This window comes from Monodon monoceros, unplaced genomic scaffold, assembly GCF_005190385.1.
Source record: "Monodon monoceros isolate NGI ecotype Baffin Bay Population unplaced genomic scaffold, NGI_Narwhal_1 Super_Scaffold_19, whole genome shotgun sequence".
Taxonomy (NCBI): Eukaryota; Metazoa; Chordata; class Mammalia; order Artiodactyla; family Monodontidae; genus Monodon; species Monodon monoceros.
The window spans coordinates 34,767,549-34,776,779 of record NW_021703775.1 but is presented as its reverse complement, the minus strand read 5'-3'; the positions used below and the strand labels follow the sequence as shown (position 1 = coordinate 34,776,779).

Below are 9,231 nucleotides of genomic sequence, written 5' to 3'. Positions count from 1 at the left end.
CTTCCCGGACCGGGGCACGAACCCGCGTCCCCTGCATCGGCAGGCGGACTCTCAGCCACTGTGCCACCAGGGAAGCCCCTCAAACTTTTTTAAAAAATAATTTTTATTGAAGTATAGCTGATTTACAATGTTGTGTTAGTTTCTGCTGTACAGCAAAAGTAAATCAGTTATACATATATCCACTCTTCTTTAGATTCTTTTCCCATATAGGTCATTACAGAGTATTGAGTCGAGTTTCCTGTGTTATACAGTAGGTTCTTATTAGTTATCTATTTTCTATATAGTAGTGTGTATGAGTCAGTCCCAATCTCCCAATCTATCCCTCCCCCTGTCTTTCCCCCTTGGTAACCATAAGTTTTTCTACATCTAGGGGCTCTCAAACTTGACTAGCTTCAGACTCACCTCAAGGGCTTGTTAAAACAGGTGGCTGGGCCCCACCCCCAGAGTTTCTGATTCACTGGGTCTGGAGTAGGACCTGAGAATTTGCCTTTCTAACAAGTTCCCAGTGACGCTGGTGCTGCTGTTCTTGGGACCACACTTTGACAACCACAAAGGGAACTGGCCTCCTGCCAGCTACTTAACTGTCCCCATAACACCCTCCCCTCCCCCCACCTTACCCCTAAGCCTTTATCTCCTCCTTTGGCCCTTGCTTTCACCGCTATAAGTAACCAGTGGGATCCCTGGCCTCTAGCTGCTCCCTCTGGGTGGCCCCTGCTGGGAGCTGACATGAAGGAGTCTTACTTCCTCACAACCCCTCTAATGCATGACTCTTGATTTTTTAAATGAAAAGACAGAAATAACTAGAGGGAATTACAGACATTAGTGGATAATGTGAAACTAAAGCTAAATGTGATTGTTCTAGTTCACAGAAGCTTGGGTTGAAAACCCCACCTCTGCCAACTGGTGATGGTGGCTCCATTATGATGGCCACTGTGTGCCATATTAGTGACTCCTACTTCCTGTCCTGGAAAAGACATTAGAGGTACCTGACTTGAGCCTGCTTATTCTGTACTGAGGAGTGAGATCCAGATGGGTGCCCTGACTGTTCCTTCCTCTTCCTTTGCTGTAAGTTCAAGATTCTGTTTTTCTCCCAGATACTACTGGGATCTGTAAAGTCTCACAGTAGAGAAATCTTATAGGTCTGTCTGGGTTTAGGCTCCAGTTTTCTGAAGAACTGAAGGAAACAAAGTGACCTTTTTGGCTTCCAAATATGAGGTTAAGGAGAGACTACAGAGGAGGCCTATAGGTTTATGAGAACTTCCCCACATTTTCAGGAACCTCACAGTGAGCTCCAAAACATTTTCCTATGGTTGCCACACGACCAACATGGAAACCAAGAAAGGAAACAAGGAAGCTAAGGGTGAGGTCTGGACAAAGATTTCCCTTTCCTTCTCGAGTTCCTCTTCTAGTAGAAGCAAGATCCAATGACATCAGCATCTTTGGTGAAAAGGAAGACAGAAGTGGAGGGTGTACAGGGAGGGGATTAGTAGTCTGGAGGCACCCGACCTAGCAAATCCAGCGTGGGTGTCCAGCATCTTAATTAGTGAAAGCACCATCTGAATGTGGCCTCAGTTGCAGGTTTGGGCCCAGATTCATCTGTGACTTGACCCAATTCAAATCAACAAGTAAATATTAAGCAATGATTATGTGTCATAGAAGTGTTATGGGAAATAGAAAGAAAAGCATGACATGGATCCTGCTTTCAAGGAATCTATTATCTAGAAGGGGAGAGAAGAACAGTATACAAACCACTAAGGTACAAGACAGACTGTGACTCTCTGGGAGCCCTGGGCTACGGCTGCAAATGGGCTCCTGGCCATATCCTGTGCATCTGGGCCACTATCAGAAGGTTAGAGATGGCTGAAGTAGAGGCTTGTGCTAGGGAGTTGGTGGCAGTCAGTTAGGGGATTCGGTGCTAAAGAGGTTATTAGTTGACTGCAGAAGCAACTACATACTTCTACCTAGCTATTTGTGATAATTGAGGCCAATTTTCAATTTTAATCTATATATTTGCATCCCTAATTTTGGTGAGGCCACTCTTCCCAGTCACAAATCTGTGCTTGTAAATGACTAATCATTGTTCTATCCACTTGAGTAGTTAAGCAACTAAATGACTGCATGTGCAAATTCAGGGGTTTGGAGACAAACACAACTGTGTTAGTGGTTGCATAACCCCAAGGTGGAAAGGGAAAATTAATAGGCAACCTGTGAAAATCATTACTAATGTTTTTCTTCTGAACTATCAAGAAATAAAATTACATACTTGGTCTTTGGAACATGATAGATGGGGTAGACTATCAGACAAGGAACATAGCAATCTTCTGAGTAGCTGATGCCTTGTTATTTGAATCAGTAGAATCGGTATCAACAACAACAACAAAAATAAAACCAAACCATGAGATCCTGAGTATTTTGAGGCCATTCCAATTTCAGTGGGTTTCAGTGGGTCTAGGGAGTTTGAAATTTTGTGTGGCTGAAATTGTTACGAGATCACCCAAAATTCATCATCCTCCTTCCATAATGGAACTGTTGCTGGGAGGTGGATTGAGGCCCAAAGAAAGATGAATCTTTGTGATCCCACAAAGATTCCTATGTTCCTGCAACCCTAGAACCACTTGCCTCTGCCTGCCCCCTCCTCCCTGATGGAATGCCACGGGAGAGGGATACCAGGAGGATGCAGACAGAGTAGAAACAAAGAAACATTTCCACTTCTCGTTTTTGTATGAGGCTGTACCCTTTACATGGCTGGACTCTTTTGGGAGTACTGGAAGAAAGGGGTAGGGTCATTTAGGAGCTCCAGGGCCCTTGGAGATAGGCATGTTCGGTGGGTATGTGGGATGGGATGTGGGAACTACGGGTAGAAAGGAAAGCTTGTGATGGAGCCAAAGTGATACAAATGCCCAGAGGCTCCAACTAGCTAATCCCCAGGCACCTCCAGCAGGGCACTCTTACCCCTCCTCCTCAGCATGATGGTTAGGCTCCTGAGAAGAAGTAATTAAAAAAAATAAAAGTGAATTTTGTCATAAGAAAAAAATGAAATCATGCTCCAGTAGGTTGAAAAAAAATCTGTCGGGCTTCCCTGGTGGCGCAGTGGTTGAGAGTCCGCCTGCTGATGCAGGGGACATGGGTTTGTGCCCCGGTCCGGGAGGATCCCACATGTCGCGGAGCGGCTGGGCCCGTGAGCCATGGCCGCTGAGCCTGAGCGTCCGGAGCCTGTGCTCCGCAGCGGGAGAGGCCACAGCAGTGAGGGGCCCGCATACCGCCAAAAAAAAAAAGAAAAGGTGGATGGTGACTAGGCCTGGGCTTAGATCCTCACTGCACAGGGTATTATATCACATTACCCCCACCAGCAACACTCCCAAATGACACCATCAGCTCCAATTCCAAAATATTTTGGTGGGCAAAACTAGTCTTATTATTCCAAAACTAGTCTTAATTTCTTCTTTGTTTTATTAAAAAATTAAAATAAATGTGTGAAAATTGGGAGATTGGTGTATTGTGTGAGTTGAAGCCTTGGCAACAGTGTGTAAAATCTATATCTGGGAATAGTTGAAACCAAGAGTTAGACTGTGCATTGCTTAGTATTACAGGCTTCAGGGTATTAAAGGAATATAAAATAAGTAGGTAACTTTTGCTTCTTCCTTTCACCTGAAACGTAGTTAGTAAAGAGTAAAGTCTATGTGGTTCATACCAAAAAATACATCGGTTTGAAAATACAGCAGGAAAAGATTTATTTTTTTAAAGAAGCCAAATCTTGGTGTTAACAAAGCACAAGCATTGTGATTCAAACTTTATAATTTGTTGAAAGTGCTTTCACATTGGTATTACTATTATTTCTAGTCTATTTTCCCAGAAGAGCAAAGTCAAGTTCGAGATGAGAGAACTGGCAGAACAGGAGGCCATAAAAGTGATGGAATGCCCAGAAGGCATATAAGAAACTAAATATTGATCTTTGTTCTTTCAGCGAGGACTCTCAAGTTTCTAAGGATGTCATTACAGCTATGGTGGCGTTGGTTAATCTGATCTGCTATTCAGCTGTGGTCTTGCTCAGCACTGAAAGAACACTTTGTTCATGAGCTTCAGCTGACAACCAGAGAGTTCTCTAAAGCAAGGGTTATAGAGAGAACATTCCTTTCCATGTGTTATGTAAGATATTCAAGGTATGTAGGACTCCGAGGCAATGAATAAAACTTGTTTTAAAAAATGACACAACTAGCTAGTGGGAAGCAGCCGCATAGCAGAGGGAGATCAGCTCGGTGCTTTGTGACCACCTAGAGGGGTGGGAAAGGGCGGGTGGGAGGGAGGCTGAAGAGGGAGGGGATATGGGGATATATGTATATGTATAGCTGATTCACTTTGTTATACAGCAGAAACACACCATTGTAAAGCAATTATACTCCAATTAAGATGTTAAAAAAAATGACACAACTTATACATTCAAATTATTTTTTATCCTTCAAAGAGTCATATTGGAAGACACATACTTATCCTAGCAAAGCACTGCTCAAAGCATTTTGGAATTTTTTGTTTTAGTGTTGCCTTTAGAGCCAGGGTTAGGGTTTGTGAACCACTTAGGACTAAATACTTAGCATGTCACCTCAATTTTTAGCCATGACATGGAAGGTTGATTATTTGTTTTGCTTCTCCATAGACTTAACTCTAAATAACTTGGGATATTTTTTTAAAAAACAAATCTATTCATTTACCCATTGATTCATTTAATCAGTAAATATCCATTCAGTGTCCTGTGTGCCAGGCTACATGTTAAAAGTTGAGGATTCAGTGATGCACAAGACAGAAATAGTCCCTGCTCTGTTGAAGCTGACGTTATAATAGGGAAGACAGACCACATCCATCCCCACAGCAACATGCTAACAAACAAATTTTAAAAATACTTGCCAGTTGGGATAAGTGGTATAAAGGAAACAGATAAGGGGCTGAGCTAGAGAAATAACAAGAAGAAAACAGTTTGTTAGATGGGGAAGGTGACATTTAAGCACAAATTCAGCCTCTAAAGATGTCTACTTGCCACCATTGGGAGTATTCAGATGAATACATTTTAATTTTGGAGAACAATTTTGAAGCCCGAGTGGGGGCACAGCCCACTTTCCCCACAGCAAATTTTCTTTCTGTAGGATATGAAAGTGTGACCCTAATCAACGAAGTGGCTTCAAATGTGATACCTCAGTTACCATAAATAATCTGATAGCAAATAAGTTGTATCTCACTTGGCAGCCCTGACCAACTGATAGCAGCCCTTTCTTTTTTTTCTTTTGGATTAAACAAACATACACACAATTTTCTCCCCAGACGGTAGAGCTGTCTGACATCTCGACTGTCCCATTTGCAAGGCCCCAGGATCTTTAATCCTTCATCTACTGAGGCTCTCAGAGCCACCTGGGAGATGTCCTGGAGGTCCCCAATACTACAGAGGTAGTAGCACTTCATGCTATGTCCAGTACTTGCAGGACAGCATCAGCACCCTGTTTAGGTTCTCAAACACCTTCTCCAGGATGATGCCAATGGTCTTGAGAGAGATTCTGAGTCTGTGCCCTGGCTTCATGGGAAACCATGCTGAGAACCATTAATGATGTCTGCTAAGGGCTTGGAATGGGGTCACATAATGTCAGTTTGCCCATTATTGGAGATGTTAAGTTTGATCACTAGGTTAAGCTGGTGTCTGACAGATTTCTCCATTGTACAGGCACCCTTCTTCCTAAAGAGTATTAAGAAATACTCTGTGGGGTAACATTTTGAGATTATGTTAATTTCCTGTTCTCCAACAATATTTCACTGCCAAATGACTTGCCCAAGTTCATAGCTAATAAGTCACAGAACTGTGACAGGAGTTCTATGTCTCCAACTCCCAGCCCTGACAACTTCCACTCCACTGTGCTGGTTCCATACATTAGCATGTGAACATTTCAGGTAGGATATGAAGAAGTCAGGGTTTCTAAAGACTCTAAGATAATCTAGGTGCTATTTAGACCTTCATAGTTTATTAAATGCATTGAAAAATAAAAGTTTCATTAGAAACTCCTATTTTGTGGGAAATAATTAGATTTCCCTTAATGTGGCTAAGGAAGCAATAAATGGTAACACTGCTAGATAGATGAATTGTTGCTATTACTATTCAAAAGGGACAGACAGATATTGTGGCCAATTCTCCTGCCCCCAAATATTCTTAAGCAGGTTTGGATCCTGTTTCCTCTGCCCTTCTTCACTTAGAATTTTTGTTTTTTGGCTGTGCTGCTCAGCTTGAGGGATCTTAGATCCCTGATCAGGGATCAAACCCGGCCCCGGCAGTGAAAGCACAGAGACCTAACCACTGCACTGCCAGGGAATTCCCTGCCCTTCTGCACTCTGAATACCAGTATAGATTTGTTGGATAAAAGACTGTGCTGAGTGTGAGTACCAGTATCTTTCTTTAGAATCATTAACTGTAACTATAAATCAGATGGATTTATGTTCATTTCATTTCTTAAACCACACTGTGGTGGTTTTTATATGAATCGAATTCCTATTGTTGAGTCTTTCTAAACATCAGAAGCTGTCCCAAAGACTTCCTGTGGTAGTATAGTCCATGGGGTAATTGTATTAGGATAATAGGGTTGAAACATTTCATAATTTAATGAGTTTGTAGATTTCTTATTCCCAGAATTAAAAAAGAACCTCTATGAATGTCAAATTCCATAATTATCTGACAGAACAGAATTTGGCTCTATTTAACCAACTGGCATACTCTCCATAGATGACAACATGGCTTGATTAATATAAAGAGCCCATTTCCCACACCCCTCCACTCAGGCATCAGAAATTCATTAAATATAAAGCCTTACATAATTCTGTAAAGAAGCTCACTTCTCTGCAGTTTCTCTAGCTTTAAATTAGATATTAAAGAAGAAATATCATTCTTTAGGTGCAGGCTTTCATCTTTCCCTGAAATGGAGTGGCTGGTTATGGTCCAGCACACAAACTGGCTTGGGTTTGATGGAATTTAGTTAATAATAATAATAATAAAATACAAAGTCCCCTTGGTGTTAAGTTAACAAGCAAATTCTGGGGAGACAGATGAGAATAGGATGTGGATCTAGTCTATAAGTAGCCTAGGCCTTGAAGATTCCTTCTGGCACTAGGTACACACATTTGGGTTTCTTTGGATTAGAAACATAAAAGCATAATTTGTGCCTTTAATTAAATTTTTTTTCCAGTAGAACTCTTGCCAAATGACCAAAGAAACATAGAGCTGGATAGAAACAATAGCTGACATTTATGTTCTAGGTGTTTTACATGAATATTGTTTAACCCTCACAAACAACCCTTTAAGAAGGTACAATTATTATTTTCCTTCTTTGAAAGATGAAGAAACCGGAGCCCAAAAAGTTTAGGCAACATCCCATAGGATAATCTGGCTTGCAAACACAAACAAAGAGTAAGACTGCAGAGTCTGAGATCCTGAGGTCCCGAAGATAGGCCCTATCGCCTCCCAAACTCTGCTGCCTCTCCATGGAGGGGTAGGGAGACTTACAGTGCTTTTCACAGGAAGACTGCTAAGTGCTTCTCTTGAATATTATGATTATTTTCCACAGCAATCCTTTCATGCAGCTTATAAGCCAAGAACTGGGGGTCCATCAAATGGAAAGTGACTTGTGTAAGACATTCCCTGTGTTCCTGGGAGATCCTGGCAGAAGGCGAAGAGGCTCTTACCATTACTCCTGGGAATTCACCAATGGCTAGTACTCCTCCCAACTCCTCATTGTGAAAGACAAGCAGCATCCGTCCTAGTTGGAGTGTACTCATTTGATACTTGTTCTGTATTTCTCCCTAGTGGCCAACATTCCTGGCAAGAGAAAAGGAAACCAGGATAATAACCATTGTAGAGTATGAAATTGCTTCTTATCTGAATCCATACTCTAAACCTCCTTCAGTGCTTTCATAAATCATCCCACACTGATAGAATTATTTTTTATGACTCATAGGTATATTTTACTTTTCCAGTTTTATCCTCTTTACTTTCAAGGAGAAGATTGGATGATGGAGAAGAAAGATTCACCCGCAGAGCTATGTTGGATTTTATTTAACCCAAACACATAGACTGTGGACTAAAAAAAAGAAATATGCCCAGCTTAGTGTTATGTATAAAAATACTTTTTAAAGTTTTACAGAATATAATCCAATGACAAAAGTCATTCACTTAACAAGAATTTATTGAGTTCTTTCTAGATATAAAGCACTGCAATAGGTGCTGAAGTACAAAAATAAATAAACCTCATCCCTGCCCTCAAGATGCTTATACTCTTGGGTGTAATATTGTGTGACCATTTGTCTGGGCCTGCCTGAGGCAGTCTTGGTTTACACCTGTTTCCCCAATGTAATTATAAACAATATTCTCTTTCACTCTCAAAAGTGTCCCAGCTTAGATGACAAACTGCATATACCCTAGCAAGAATATTTCCCACTAGATGATGTTTTTAAAATACTTGTAATTCTTGGATATACTATAAATAAAAAGTACAAACCGCAAAGCTGCAAAAAGTATACTGACACACTGTCTTCATTTTGGAATCACTATTCCTGTCTCTATATGTCAGTTGAAGTAAGTTCATTGGGAAAGTGTGGCATTTGGTCTTACATTATTTTTTAAAATGCAACTACTGTTCAATCTCTATTGAGAGTATGAAATATATTGGCTAGAAAACTTAAGAAGATGAGAGAATACTGCCATAAATGGAGATAATAATACGTATCATGCACTCAACCCCAGTTTTATAGGAGCCAGTTTTATAGGAGCCAAGGACACAGGGGCCCTTGGGGGCCAGGGAAGTGTCAGGTGGAGCAGAAAAAGCAACGGTTGGAGGCATTTGGGGTCACGAGCCTCTGATCTCAGAGTTCAAGGTGGCGTCTTTCCCTCTCTTGGACTCTTTGGTCTCTCTCCCATTCCTATACGTACTGAACTCATTAGTTTTTAAAGTCACCTGTGATGTACTTTTGTGAAAGGTTGGTGTCTGCAGAACTTCTAATTACACATTACTTTGTGTACTGTTGTCTGAATATGTATATGTACGTATTTTGATATTGAAGACAAGCTATTTTTAGTTTCCTTTTGGGTATGTTTGGAGAAACTCTTAACTGTGGCTATGCTGCTATGGAAACAGTATCCATGTATACTGACATGTTTACAATCGTTTAAAACACTATAAACTTTCTAGGGCAAAGGCAAACAGCTTACTT

General features: G+C 41.1%; 1 protein-coding gene across 1 annotated transcript in view; it reads right to left on the bottom strand.

Annotated features, from left to right (window-relative positions):
- Positions 1-9,231, bottom strand: part of PELI1 (pellino E3 ubiquitin protein ligase 1) — a 138,187-nt gene that overhangs the window by 96,896 nt on the left and 32,060 nt on the right. The window contains exon 2 of the mRNA XM_029231849.1: positions 7,708-7,840. The gene's annotated coding sequence lies outside the window, so the exon portion shown is untranslated. The remainder of the gene's footprint in view (positions 1-7,707; positions 7,841-9,231) is intronic.